At 48.3% G+C, this 15,398-nt stretch overlaps 1 protein-coding gene across 1 annotated transcript in view; it reads left to right on the forward strand.

Annotated features, from left to right (window-relative positions):
- The first annotated feature begins 1,028 nt into the window (after window positions 1-1,028).
- Window positions 1,029-15,398, forward strand: part of CRACR2A (calcium release activated channel regulator 2A) — a 113,862-nt gene continuing 99,492 nt past the window's right edge. Inside the window, exon 1 of the mRNA XM_064591684.1 lies at window positions 1,029-1,161. The gene's annotated coding sequence lies outside the window, so the exon portion shown is untranslated. The remainder of the gene's footprint in view (window positions 1,162-15,398) is intronic.

Below are 15,398 nucleotides of genomic sequence, written 5' to 3' on the forward strand. Positions count from 1 at the left end.
TAGGGACTCAAACATGTTTAACGATTCAGTGACCAAATTGGCATGTACTGTAGAATTGAATACTGTATTGACAAGGCAGTTACACGGGTCAAGTCTGGGGAGAGGACTAAACACCAAGAAAAGGTGGGGAGAAAAATCTGATGTGGAAATTTGGGAAGTTGTAGTCAGGATCTTGAGATTATGCTTCAGGAATATGGACCCGTGGTTTTAGGAACATCTGAAGGCACATGATTAGGACCATCTTAGCTGTAGGCAGTCAAAACAAAACCCCAAAACTCAACTCAGTGAACATAGACAACAAGGATATGTATTACTTGTATAGTGAGAAGTCTGGAGGAAGGGGAGCACTAGGGCTGTTTAACCCAGTGGTTCAGTGATGTCATCAAGGACCTGGGTTCTTTATTTCTCTGTTCTTCCCTTATGCTTCCCCATCACGGTCACAACGTGCCTGGACAAAGACAACATCCAGCAGAGGAAGAAGTTCCTGCATCTCTTTTTCAGAGCCAAAAAAACATTTCCAGGAACGTCCCCAGGAGGCCCCTCTCAATGACCAGAAGAAGCGAGAAGCCCACCCCTAACTTGCTCACAGGCAAGGGCTCTGCATTTGCTCGGACGGCATAGGGCCCCTGGGCTGGGCATACGGTCGCCTACCCTGAATGATAACAGCAATGGAGTTCTGTTGGAAAGGAGCAAGGGAGAAATGGATGTTGCTTAAGCACAGTGTCTGCTTCAAAACCAGACCCAAATCCCAGCTGGAAATTTATTTGAAAAGGAACAGGATACAAATTAAGTGACTTCAAAGGCCTTTTCTACTCTGAGTATCTGTAATGAATTATTTGAAGTCAAAGTGAAGAGACCTTTCCTCTGTCTGTTCCATCTGCAGGTCATGCCCTGACCACAGCTGCCCCTCAGGAGACTGGCCTGGAGCCAAAGTCACGTCATCGGGCTGCTGGTCAAGGGTGGAGCGGGAGCGACTCTCGGCTTTTCCTCATGAGCCCCGCCTGGGTGTCCACCTGGCACTCAGCACGAGCACGTCTCTTCCTGCCGGAGCAGCTGCTCGACCCGGAGGCCTGGCCTTCAGAGAGAGCTCCAGGAGCACTCAAGCCCGCTGTGCTGCCTCCCCGACCCCACGCGTGTAAGGGGCCACGGGACTTGCTCACGGTAAGAACCGGAGGTTCCTCGAGCAGGTGTGGTGGGAACTTGCGAGAAGGCCAGGCCAAATAGGCAAACATTCTGAATGATGACGCTGTATCTCTGCTAGGGGTCTCTGATTTTCTGGAGCCCCTCTTAAAAACTCTTGTAGTCCGACCTACCAACCTACCTGGATTTTGAGTTTCCTGCAGGTCAGGTTTGTGGAGAACTGTGGAATAGGCTCTGAACAGGTGAAAGGAGCTGGTAAGAAACTGATGGGAGCGTCTTGACCAGGGGTAGCAGGTAACGATTGTGGACAGCAGTGGGTATCCACAGTGGGCAACGAGTCTGGGCTCAGCCGGGAGCGTGGTGACAGCGTCTAGAAATTGACTACTAGCCTGACATCCTGATGCTTTCCCAGGTCTTCCAGACACACCTATCAGGAGCAGCTAAAATGAAAGACGGTAGAAGACTGAGGCCAGATGGCAGTGCAGTGGGATTTAGTTAGGAGTGACGTCTGTGGCATGCACTGGGGGGTGAGGTCATGCTTCCTTGGCCACTATGAGATGTACTGTATTACACGTATTATATATGTATATAATGTGTATGTGCGTATGTATGTATGTATTATATTTTTTGTGTCTGTCTTAAATCTTCAATCACATTGTCAACTCCCCAGGGCAGTCATGGAACATTGAATTCTCCTATGTTCTTCACAAGGTCAGTACTCCGAAATGATTGGTTGACTGAGTTTTTACTGCACACCTATACGATAAAACTCAATCAGCCCAGGTCCCAGAGTTTTCATCCGTTGGGGCAGAGATGCCATCAGTGCCTTCCGAGCACCTCCTGAGATGGGACAGCATCAGCTACCCCTGCCATGTGAGCTGGCCAGAGCGCATTCATTTCCTATGGCAGCTGTAACAAAGTACCACAAACAGGGTGATTTAAAACGGCAGAAATTGATCATCTCTCCGTTCTGGAGGATTGAGGTCCAGAGTCCAGGCGTTGGCAGGACCATGCTCCCTCTCCAGTCTATAGAGGAATCCTTCCTTGCCTCTTCCCAGCTTCTGGGGGTTTGTCAACCATCTTCAGCATTTTGTGGCTTGTGGCCACATAATCCACACTCTGCCTTCATTGTCACATGGCTTTCTCCCTCTGTATCTTTATCTTCATACAACTGTCTTTTTAAGATTTTATTCATTCATTTGATAAGGAGAGAGAGATTGAGAGCACAAGCAGGGGGTAGTGGCAGGCAGAGGGAGAGGGAGAAGCAGGTTCCCTGCTGAGCAGGGAGCCCGATGCAGGGCTTGATCCCAGGACCCTGGGATCATGACCCGAGCCGAAGGCAGTCACTTAACCAACTGAGCCACCCAGGCGCCCCACACGACTGCCTTCTTATTGGACTAGGGGCCCACCACACTCCAGGATGACCTCATCTTAGCTAGTGACATCTGCAATGACCTTATTTCTAAATGAGCTCCCATTTGATGCACTGCGGGTGAGGACTTCAACAGGTCTTTAATGGAGATCGCCATTCAACCCAGAACACTAAGTGAGCTCATCCAGGGTGGCAAGACAAGCACATACGAAAGACGTGAATATTGAGTGTCCCTTGGTGCTGAGAAGCACGTGTCCCCTCTTCTCTGTCCTCTGGCATTCTCCAGGGAAGTTTGCGTGAGCTGGGGCCTGGCTGGACACACCGGGATACTGTGCTTTGGGGGAGGACCTCCATATTCCTGTAACTCTCCCTTTTCATAGGACAAGTTGGGGAGAGGTCCCAACGGAGGGGAAAAACCAGACCATTTGGGTTCTAGGCAGCCTTAATTTTCAAGGAAAGTGGGGGAGCCCCACCTCATCCTGTGGGAAGTTGTATGCCCTTTCCCTGGGGGAGGCAGAGCTTTGGGACCCAACCAGCTCATTGCCGGGCAATTCATAGGGAGTCCCAAATAACAGACACCCAACAACCTGCTTATTTCCAAACCTAGGAGACCTCGTTCCCTTTGCTGCCAGTTTTGTTGCTTCCCCAGTTTAGGACCAATTAGTACAGAAGTTATAATCCAGGGACCTGCAGGCCATTCCATTTGTAGCCTGAAAATGTGCATTGTTCACAGTGGCTGGTGTATTTTTTTTTAACACGATATTTTTATATCATTTTTTGAATAGGCAATATGTTTACATAGTTCAAAAACAAAACCATTCTAGGAAGCTATCTAGTGAAATCTTATCTTGGCCTCTGTTTGCCTGCCCTGCCCCCTCCTGGGACAATAATCAGCTTAATTAGTTTTATACATCCTTCTAGAGTTTCATTTTGCAAATACAAGTCAGTACAAATATACCTGATACCTCTATCCTGTCTTTTCTTACTATACACACTTTTTTAAACCTTGTTTGTTTTTTTCCACTTAATTTATCTCGGTGCTCGTTTCCTGTGGTATGTTGAGAGTTTTCTGATTTTTTTTTTTGACAGAGGCATAGTGCGCCATTGTAGGGATGTAGCCTAATTGATTCAACCAATCCCCTACCGATGGGCACAGGTCGCCATTTTCAGTCATTTGGCGTTTATTACAAGTAATGGTGCAGTGAGTAAGCTTGCCATTCTGCCTCGTGACTAAATGTGTATAACGCTTAAAAATTCTAAACTACCTTTAAATTATCAAAAGGACTGGAAACAGTGGGTTCTAATAACCCCGGGTTTGGACTGAGTAGCTGCTATCTCTAAGGATCCCTGACATTGGGACTGGCCTGTTCCCATCTGCCATTTCCCCACCCTTCCCCCCGTTCTGTCTTCTATTAAGTCGGAGTGTTGACTGCCACAGAGCATCACCACTGTGCAGTCCTTCTTACGGTAGCTAAAGAAGAAAGAGGAGAACTCAGGGACTCGTGTCTCTTCAAACTGGCAAATGAAAGCCAAGGGGGGTCTTTTGCAAGAAGAAGAGGAGAGGGCAGATGTCTGTGTGGGTGTGGTTCTCCTTCGTTCACACCTGACGGGTTGGCTCACCTGTGTTACTTGTCTGGACACTTGGGTGTGTAGTGCTGTCTCGTTATGGCTGTGCCATTTCGCCTCAGAGTAGAAGGGGAGGAACTCTGCTCGCTGGCTGTTTTAGCACAGCCTGAGTAGCTGCTTGGAGACCCAGGATAAAAATGAACTCGATGGTCAGAAGGATTGTTCTATTGCATGCACTATCTCACCAGAACCCCATGAGGATGTGGTATTTCTATTTGCATTTTATAGATCAGAGTCAAGTCGCTTGACCAAGATTTGTAACTCGTGCTTTGTAGAACGAGTATCTGAACCCAGGAATTTCTGGCTCTAGAACCTGATGCTTTAGCTAATCTTTTATGCTGCCTCCAGATCTTAAAAGAAAATGGTGTGAATTACAGTTACACCTCTCACATTTTAAGCTTGCCGTCAGGTCATGGCAAAGATAAGAGAGCAGCTCTGAAAATGGGCGAGTTGGTGAGGGCTTGGGATGAGAATGCATTTTGTTCTCCTAACAAAGGTGAGGGCTCATCCTTTATGGTCTGTCATGCTGTCGTCAGCCCCATTGCCCCCTTTGCTCTTCCGGTCCCCAGACATTTGCAGAACAGCTTCTGAAGGTGAGGCAGTGCGCCAGAAGTGAGAGGAAAGGGGGGCGAGCCACACCCTGGCCCTTGGAGCCTAGTTAGGCCACGTCCACAGAGGTGGCAGTACCACCTGGTCAGTGTGGTGTGGGAAGGGCGTCATGTGTCGGGCTGGGGCCTCCATGTGATAAAAGAAATGGACTCACTGCAGTGGAGTAACAAGGTGGGTGGTTTCCAGTTTGTCTTGGGTCTTTACCATTGCTCGATGAAGGGAGGAAGTGAGGGCCCGGAAGTGGAGACTGTGGGCTAAGATATTGAGCCATCCTTCTGCCCACAGCCCAGGCTGAAGCTGGCGGCGGCCGCAGCTCTGCAGGCTGGGGGCTCCTTGGAGACTTGGCCTCCGTCGTGGTGGAAAGGTGGGCTGAAGGAAGCCTCCTCTCCCCCTTGCTGCTCCTATCTCTGCTTTTCTCCGTTCTTGGCCATTCTGCTAGCAGCTGGTGTGGGAGGAGGGGTAGCAGTTGAGGTGGGGGGGATGGGCCAGGAGGGTGTAGTTCATAGGTCATTGAATCTGACATACATTTATTTATTTATTTATTTATTTATTTATTTATTTATTTATTTATTTATTTTTAAAGATTTTATTTATTTAGAGAGAGCGTGCACGAGCAGGGAGAGGGGCAGAGTGAGAGGGAGAGAGAGAATCTCAGGCGGACTCCATGCTGAGTGTGGATCCCGACGTGGGGCTCAGTCTCACGACCCCGAGATCACGAGCTGAGCTAAAACCAGGAGTCAGCCGCTCAACTGACTGAACCACCCAGGCGCCCCTGAATCTGACCTTTTAAGTCACATGTCAGCAGCAGGATTTGCCTGCTGGGGCTTCTTGTGACAGGGAAGTTCCTTTCCTGGCTTTTTATTGCTGCCACTTATTTTTCTTCTCCCCTCAGTTTGCGTGCCAAAGCATCTAGCATCTCTGTAGTTATCGCAGAGCAACGAGGGGTGTTGCTTTTATTTATTCTTTCTCTGAGCAGGAAGCTAACCACAGCAGCCTCCTGGCAGAGGGAGTGGGGAGGGAGATGGTTGCTCTTCATTCAGACACTGGTCTTCGGCACAGGGGCAAAGTTTTCAAAACAGAGGTGTCAGAAACTCCATCCAAGTGAGCGCGGGGGATCTATTGCTTGTGCTTCTACAGATGCGTAATGGAAGGCCACTGTTTCCCGGGTAAAAAGGAGAATTCAGTCCTGAGTGAATACAGACAAGGGGCCTTTCTAGGGCCACAGCTGTTGCGCTCCTCTGTGTTGGTGGCTGTGTGCAGCTACGAGAGCAGAACCCCAGGTTCTGCTTGTCCTCACGGAGCTTGGTGACGAGAAGAGGAGCAAAATATACAGTCGACCAACCTTCTTGGGCCTGCTTCCTCATTGGAGAAACGAGGAAGGTTGGCTTTGGTCAGCATTCCTGATGGGGTCAGTACTGCCCCCAGAGGAGTGCTTTACAAACCCATTCAGGGTGCATGGGAATCACCTGGGGGTCTTGTTAAAAATGCACATTCTGATCCAGTAAGTCTAGCTCAAGGCTTAAGATTCTGCATTTCCAACAGACTCCCAGGTGCTGCTGTGGGTCCAGGGACCACAGGGCTTTCAGGATCGAAGCCTAGAAGGTGTTTTGTAAATCCGTGGGATGGTTTTGACAAATGCCCAAGAATTTTCTGTGTGTGTGCTGGGGGTGCCAGTCGTGATTCTGTGTGCAAATCAGCCCCACCAGTGAAGACTTGTCACCTGCCCTGCCAAACTCAACCCAAAACAAATATAAATCAGTTATACTTTCCCACATAGTCACACTAAAAAGTTTTCAAGTAAGTGATGCCAAGATCCCAGTAATTTAGGAGCTGTTTTTTGGGGAAGAGAAGCCTAAATGACATAAAGACAAAATCTTAAAATGATTGGATAATTTCCCCACTCTATGCATTCTGTCTAGATTAGAGCATTTCCAAACATACACTTAACTGACAAGAGTTTCAGTGCAACATGTAGTTACTGCAAAAGCAAGGAGGCCACTTGCAGATTTGTAACAGGAGATTTGAGACTTTATCTAACACACAAAGTTCCAGGATGACACATTATTAGATTAGCAGAGGCACATGGCATGTCACCATGTTGATAAACTTCTTTATAAAAACTGCTTTTAAAATAGTTTACATTCTAATAAATGTATATCCATTTGTAGGACAATGATGAGAAACCTCTTGCAAAAAGTAGACATTACAATGATTTACTTTGGGGTTGCTTTTCTTTTTCACTCTTACTTTGATATTCCCCTTTGAGACGCATCAAACAAGATTTTCTTTTTTTTTTTTTAAGATTTTATTTATTTGAGAGAGATCGAGAGTGAGAGCATGAGCAGGGGGAAGGGGCAGGGGCAGAGGGGCAGAAGCAGACTCCCCGCTGAGCAGGGAGCCAGACACGGGACTCGAAACCTAGGACCCTGGGATCATGACCTGCGCTGAAGGCAGACGCTTAACCGACTGAGCCACCCTCAAACAACATTTTTCAATCCAGCCTCCCCCCACTGCCTGAATGAAAGGGAGATGGCTTCCACACCTCTTGTAATGCTCAAGATTGAATGTATGCCTCCACCCTGTGGGTGGGATTTCCAGATTGGAGACGATGTTTTCCATGATTCTTTGTCACTGCCCTGTCCCATGTCAGTATCATCAATTATTATGACACTGTATAAAGTTTAACTCGTTCGCAAGAATAACATACTTCCTTGTTTTATCTATTTTCTCGTTAGTGATTTCACCTGACATGCTATCCCTACCTCAGTTGGGGCTGTTTCCTTCTTCCTGTCATCAGCTACAAACCAGTAAGCAGCTTTGTTATTTCTCCTCTGAACATTTTTTTTTTTTAATTCTGTTGTCCTCTGGTCTTTTATTTCCTTGTACTCATATGAAGTGTATGATCTAATCTTATTCATTGTAAGCAGGTGTAAGCCTTGACTACTTCATTAATGTGTTCCCATGCAGTCCTGCATGAACACTTATGTATTAAAATATTTATTATTTTAATATAAAGTGCTTTCCTTTTTTCTCCTGTATATTACAGTTAGAGCTAAATTATGCATGTGGGTCAACTCCCGTATCTGGAAGGGTCACTTCAGGCTGCTTAGAGGGCGTTTCCCAATATTTGTTACAGGAACAGGGCATGGATTGGAGAGCGTAGAGCATGGTGGGAGGTCTCTGAGGCCTCTGACATTTGTGAAATGTTAAAAAACCAGTAGATGGCAGTCCTATCTGTGGCTCCATTGAACTAATCCTGGAGGAGAAAGCAGTCAGGAAAGTCGGTTATCACTCCTAGAGTCCGCTTGGGTGAGATGTGATGTGTCCTCGGGACTTGGAATCGTGGTTCTCCCCAAGTTGTTCCTGAGAAACCAGGTAACTTAAACAAAAGCAAACACAAAAGCCCACACATATACTTCACACCTTGACTCCACCCAGGATCATCTGCCACTGAATCTTGGATTGAGGACCCGGTGTCTGGAGTCTACAAGTGTCTCCAGAGGAGGGTTGAGAATCACTGTCTCCAGTGGGGTGAACAGTGAAAAATAGGTCCGCTTCCTACCTACCAGACCTACGAATGTGATCCTATCAGAAGGAGAGGCTTTGCAGGTTTAATTAAGTCTCAGATCTCCAGATGAGATCATGTTGGGTCATCCATGTGGGCCCTCCATTCAATGACAAGTGTCCTTATAGACACTTATGGGCACATGGAGGACAGACACAGAGAGGAGAAGGCCATGTGAGGACAGAGGTATAGATTATTCTTATGGAACCACCAGAAGCCAGAAGAAGTAAGGACTGATTTCTCCCCTAGCATCTTTAGAGGGGGCACAGCCTGTGGACACCTAGATCTAGGACTTCCAGCCTCCAGAACCATGAGAGAATACATTTCTGCTATTTTAAGACACCTAGTTTTTGATGATTTGTTATGGCAGCTCTAGAAAACCAAGACACTGCTTGAAGGGTGGATAACATTTGGTAAGAGGGAAGGAATATAAGAGGTTTTTTAAAAAAAATTTAATTTTTAAAAATTTATTTATTTGAGGGGGGGAGGGGCAGAGGAAGAGGGAGAGAAATCCTTAAGCAGATTCCCTGCTGAGCACAGAGCCCAATGGCGGGGCTGGATCCCAGGACCCTGAGATCACGACCTGAGCCGAAATCAAGAGTTGGCCGCTTAACTGACTGCGCCATCCGGGCGCCCCACGAGTTTTTTAGATATGGCAGCAAAATGAGTGAGAGCAAGAAGGTGTGACTGTAGGGAGGATGGGCGAAAGGACGGCGAGAACAGACCACCAGAGAATCCCTGGGTGTGGACGATTCCTATTGCTAAGAAAGATGCCCTCTTGTCCGTGCTGGCCCATCCTACTTCAGGGAATCGCCTTTGCAGTGCCTCGCAGGACCACAAAGGGACCCAGAAGCCCAGGAAGCGAGTTTGCACCTCCTTCTACAAGTGTGGGAGCCGCTGAGGGGTCCTGAGGAGGGAGGGACAGGGCAATGATTTAGGGGCACCCCCCTGCCTGGCCTGGAGACGCGTGCCTGAACACTCACATCTGTTTTGGGTTCCTGTAACTGGTCCCCAAATCCATTCTGTTCTCACCTCTTCTCACACCAGCAGTGCCCCCTGCAGCGGGGGCTTCACATGCGAGCAAAGTCGTTGTTTTCCAGCCCTGGAAATCTGGGTGATTTTGCTGCTGCCACTGGCTGGATCTGCCAAGGTCCTAGACGTGGATCCCATGCAGATCCCTCCGTGCAGTCATATCACTTCTGATGAACTCCAGAGGGACCATCCTCAGTCTCTGCACTGGAAGGAGAGCAGCCAACCTCAAGGCTCGTGCAGGTGCGGACGCATCTCGCAGGCACTGCACGATGGAACACAGAACCATGCCCTATTGTCTGCGAACGTAAGCAAGGGAAATCGTTCATTGATAATGCTCATGAACTTGGTGTCCTCCTTGACTTTTCTGGCTGGTGCACAGAAGCTGAGAGGGGGTGAGAGTGCCCCAGACGTGGGCTCACTGATCACATTGCTGGATCTTGTGTGTGCATTTCCCAGGCATTGTCCTCAGCAGCCAACTCAGGGAGGACCAGTCCTGTGGGAGCAGAGAGGTCCCCTGAGTATGATTGCCTTCAGGGTGGAGAAGCAATCAAACAATCTAGGGACTGCAGCGCGCTGAGCTGGGGGTGGGTGTGGGCACCTGGATTGGAGGCAGAGAGAAGAGGAAGCAGAGGGGAGCAACCGACCTGTGGTTATTCTTAGTCTTCAACTGTCAGCTGTGTTGGGGATGTAACATTACCCACTGTCCCAGAAACGAGCGAAGGACATAAGAACTCTTTCATTTCATTTGCTGGGAATGAATGCCTCAAAAGGAAGGAGGTCACTTCCTTCTATGGACACCACCCCATGGCACTGTTAGGTCGGTGGCTACTGTTTTAATGTTGAACGAGAGGCTGCAAAATGTTGGGTGCAGGTCAGAGTGGAGCTGTTAGCCTTAGGAGTAATTTTGGGACCTTCCAGAGAGGATGTCCGGCTAGAGGGCATCCCAGGCATCCACCTGCCTCCAGGAACCTAAGCACCCATCCTTGCCCACTGTGGATTGTGAAGGAGAAGAGCATCTTCAAATGAGATGTGGGGCCAACGTTAGGGAGCAGGGATGGAAGACCACTGCTGGTGTCAAGTCTCACAGGGGCACTTAGCTGCCCCTTCCCGAGGCCCTAACCTCACCGTGACCCTGAGGCAGAGCACAGCCTGGGAAGGGGCTCTTTCCACAAGTCCTACTTCTGATGCGCTGGAGCTCTTCCATGTTCAGGGCGAGTCCTGTGCTGTATGTCCCTATGTTTGTTACGGAATCTGGACTGGATCGCCTGGCGGAAGAACCAAGTGGCACCGGGAGATCTTGGAGGATAGGAGGTTTATTTAACACCGCGGGCTCAGAGAAGAGTGGTCTCCAAAGGTCTGAGCCCCGAGCACAAACAAAGAGGGCAATTGATACACTTCTACTTCCGCATACCTGGCACTTTTGGCACGTGCGCGAAGTGGGGCAGGGAGAAGAACCCGGATTGGTGAGCGAGGGAAGCAGAGCAGGGAGAAGAAGCCTGAAGAGCCCCGGGGCAAGGACTGGGACTCTCTCTCTGGCTCGGTCAGCCATCTTAGGACACAGATTTTCCTTATCACACTGACATCAGAAATAATAAATGAAGCAACTAAGGAATGGTCAGCCCTCCGTTCTGAGCACCGCCTCCATACTGCCTCACCTCCACTTCTTTGCTTCTGTGCTCTGAGCAGCTGGGCCAGCTCAGGTTCCCACAGCCTCGACTTGGTGTAGTCTCCTTTCTGCAATGTTTCTGTTTGACCCCGTCCTCCACACTGTCTTCATACTGTCCTGGTTTCTCTGACCACTGACTATTTGACCTGAGGGAGGTTACTCAACCTTTCTGAGCCTTGTGTATAAACAAGGGTGGACAAAATTGCATAGGATTATAGGTAGTGCCAATGAAGACAAAATAGTTTTGTAGCTAGCAGAGTGCTTGGCACCTATTAACTGCCGGAAATATGTTCTGTTCTGGATCTCTTGATGACTCCGACTCCTTACTATCTACAAAATTAAGAGTAATCCTCTTAGAATTCAGTTCACCCAAGAAGCATCTGTTGACTCCTGTTATGTGCTAGTTGTTATGCTAGGTACTATGGTTACAGAATGAATGAGCCATGATCCCTGACCTCCTAGAGCTCAAAATTTCGTGGGGGATAGACGTGAATACAACCAAGTATAATGCCATGTGATGAGTGTTACGTTAGCAACACAGAGGGCCATAGAAACACAAAGAATAAGCAACCGAGGCTACTTGGCATGGCATTTGAGGCATCCCAGCCCACCCAGCCGTACTTCTCACTCTGGGTGAGTACCTGTGCATACTATCTTCTTACTCACATTTTCCCAAATTGTCCTCTCCATCGCTCCAGCTCTAGGGTCCATTTCATGCTCCTCCTTTGCCTGAGGTCATTCTACCTATCCTGCAGGGCCCATAGACATGCCCTGTTCTCCACAAAGTCTCAATCTATCACCCAGATAGTTGTTCTTTATAATCTGTTGAATTTTTTTCTTGAAAAACATACTTTATTTACAAGCAATGTATGTTTATCATAAAAAGAACTATCAGAGAATATAACAAATAGTAAAGAAGAGGAAAAAATTACCCATAGATCCAATAAACAGAGATGCTCACTATTAACATAACATAACATTGGGGTATATTTCTTCCCATCCTTTTTCAGGACACACACACATACACGTACTTTTCTTACTACCTTTCCTCATTCTGCCTTATGTTTAAGTTTGTCACATACATCTAACTCCATTAGACTGTGAGCTTTTGAGGGCATGGATAATGGGCTGCTCACTTTTTATTCCTTTACCTGACACGTCTTGCACTAAGGGGTCCCTCTGTAAACAGTAGCTGAAGAGAACCACCAGGTGAAATTTCTTTGGCTTTGGAATGCAGCACACTCTTCTTTTGAAAAGAGCAGATTTATTGCCTCTGTGCTTGCTGCTTGTTTAAAACCGTGCACTCAAGCCCTGGTCTTCTGGGTGTCAGGGAAGGCAACAGAAATCCATAACAATTCAACAAGTGGCTGAGACACGGGTGGGTGATGAAGTGTGTTCTGCACCCTGCATTAGGTTGCATTGAAAAGGCAGCTCTACCCCTCATACCTGGCTGAGGCCCTTCTCTTGCTTTGGAATGACATGGTTGAGTCTGGTAAATCTTTTTTTATCCTTTCTGATCAAAAATAGTGTTGGCGTTTCACCCTAGGGCGGGGAAAGGTGGGTGAGATCTTCTCCAAGAAATCAGTTTGGGCTCGAAACTACTCTTTTCTTAGGTTAAAATTCCAGAGGCCTTTGAGCCAGGGTTGGGAATGGAAATAACACAGGCTCTTTTCCAGAGAGCTCCATGTAGGGAGGGGAATTCACTCAGCGGGCCACAGGTGAGAGCCAAGCAGAGCACACAAGCATGTTTGATTGGCATAAAAGCAGCAGAGAATGTTTACAGAGCATCAGGATCCCTTCAGGGCATGTGTGGGAACATGAGAAGCTGTGGTATGTTGAGTACCTTCCCTTTTTTTGAAACAAAATGTAGGGAATTTGTCAGTATAGTTGGCAACAGAAGAGTACAGGCAGATGTAAGGGAGACAAGCCAGTTTGCCTTCTGAGCTTTTTATTTGAAGATGGCAGGATGTTTGTTATTTAGATGTCTTTTTTTTTCTTTAAGGGATCTTTGGCATAGCCGAAGCTCTATCTAGAATTAAATATCTCTGAGGGAATTTCATTACAAGATCAAGGAAAAAGGTCTGCAAGGTTTTGGCTTCTGATGAAAAGCATCTAAAACTAAGTAAAATCAAATCGAACCCTTAAACAAACAAATTATTGATTTGGGCGATGTGGGGAAATCTCAGCCCGAGAGCCTCTTTGGGAGCCGAAGAGTGGAGAGGAGACTGAGAAAATATGTAGGGCTCAGCCTTGGAGACTACCTTCTGGCATGGGATTTCTTCTCTCTACACACCAGGAAAAAGAAATTGATGCAGTCTCGTGGCTGACATAGTACAGAAGAGATGAGGAGCCCGAGGCCCAAGGAGGCCAAGCCACTTGTCCCACGCTGGGACATTAGGGCTAATGTGAGGGAGTAGGCTTTAAAAAAAAAAAATCCGAAATCTACTTTTCTTTCTGCAACTCTATATTGCTGTGGGAGGTAAAGGGATTTAATAGAAAGAGCATAGGTTTTGAGATGCACTTGGTTTGAACCTGGCTGTTTGGGGACACGTTTTTAGTACTTTTTCCAGACTCAGGTTACTCATCTGTATGAAACCCACACTGCCCCCCCAAACTGCCTCAGGATTGTCCCCACCTTCTCGAGCACAGCCTCCGTCATTCATTCAGGGCCTGTTCCACGTGCTGGGGACACAACAGTGACCCGAAGCCACAAAGCCTTGGCCTTCGTGGAGCTCACTGGGCCAGAGCAGCGCTGTGCAGTAGGGATCGAACATGGGCCATACGTGTACCTTTCGATATTCTCGTAGCCACTTCAGAAAAAGTAAACAGGGGAATTGATTTTATTAACATTTTATTTGACCTGTTATACCCCAAATATCATTTCACACGTAGTCAGTCTACGAATGTGTTAATCCGGTGTTCGACATTCCTTTTTTTCTGCACGAGGTTATTCTTACAACACGTCTCAATGGGGACTGGCCACATTCCAGGTGCTCAAGGGCCTTCTGTGGTTTGCAGCTTCCGTAGTGAACAGGGCCGTTGTAGGGCTCAGGAGCAAGATGCCGCTGTCCACCCCAGTGATGGCAGCCGAGGGAAATGCTGCCTACCAAAATCCAGGTGCCTCCCCAGGGCACCCGGGTGCACCCTGCTGCCGAATGCTGATTTCACCAAGCAACAGGGACCATGGCTGTGCCATGAGTCCTGTCCTCGTCTGTGGCTTTGGTCGAGGGAGTGACCCAGTGCAGTCTGTCTGTGATATACCAACAGTAGTAGGGGCAGGCCCTGTGCTAGGCACTCATGTGCCCTGTATCTCACTCTCTTCAGGACAACTTTACAAGATAGACTCCTATTACCCATGTTTAACAGAGCAGGAAGATGGCCCAGGGAAGTTAGATAACTTGCTGAGGGTCACACAGGTCTGAGGGACAGAGCTGGGACTTGAGCCCAGGGCCATCTAAAGCCACAGTCTTGTGTTTCTTGAGCAGAAAAGGCACAGAATGAGATCCGGGCTGAGCACAGCTTCCCAGAGCCTTCGCCCGAGGCTCTCCTCCACTACCCACAGGCCACACTGCCCAAAGTGACTTGGAGATGCAGGTGTCATTGAAGATGCCTCAGTGGCACGTGGAGGGGTACCTGGGTGATGTCCAGCACCCCCAGCTGTTGTCCAGGAGGCATGGCCTGTCCTTACTACAAATAAGGCAGCACAGCCTTTGAAAACCAGGTAGCAATAGATTATAAAAGCCTCTCTGGACTCTCAAGCCCCGTATGAAAGTTTGCTGCCATTATTAAATATTTGTTGCTCCTGTTCCCTTCCAGTGGTTGGTGTGTGCAGGGCGCTCACCAGAACCCAGACCCCTGCTGCGGTGCTGTGATAGCAAATGGCAACTGATAACAGAACCTGGCGTGGATATTAGGTCCCCAGTGGCTCCCAGCCCCTGGAAGCTTCTGAGCTTCACTTATGGATATATTGCAGGAAAACCCCATGGACAGGTGCGCTAATTAGCCAGGTGTTCTCTTCATTTGCCAGCCTGCTTGGTGCTGAAATCAGTCTTTGTGTTCAGCATCAGGTGGCCAGCATCGCTCCTGGCTCTTCAGAGCACAGCTAGAGGGACGCTTCGACACACTCAGACATGATAGAGGGACCAAGGGCCTCCCCGCTCCAGTCCCCAGACAGGTAAGAGACCAGGAAGCCAGCCGCCAGGCTCTGGAAGAGAAAGTGCCCGGACTGTGCCCCAGGTTCCCGGACATCCTGGTGGCCTTGCTAAATGAGATTACCCCAAATCCCATTCCCTCTCCGAGGCCACTCAGGTCCCACCTTCTGCACGGAACACTTTCCTGCAGGTCAGCCCCCTCTAGTCCTCTCCCACCTGTAAAGTCCTGCGGTCTCA

This window comes from Mirounga angustirostris, unplaced genomic scaffold (assembly GCF_029215605.1).
Source record: "Mirounga angustirostris isolate CCGP_5_RB_7025 unplaced genomic scaffold, mMirAng1.0.hap1 SCAF_5, whole genome shotgun sequence".
Classification (NCBI taxonomy): domain Eukaryota; kingdom Metazoa; phylum Chordata; class Mammalia; order Carnivora; family Phocidae; genus Mirounga; species Mirounga angustirostris.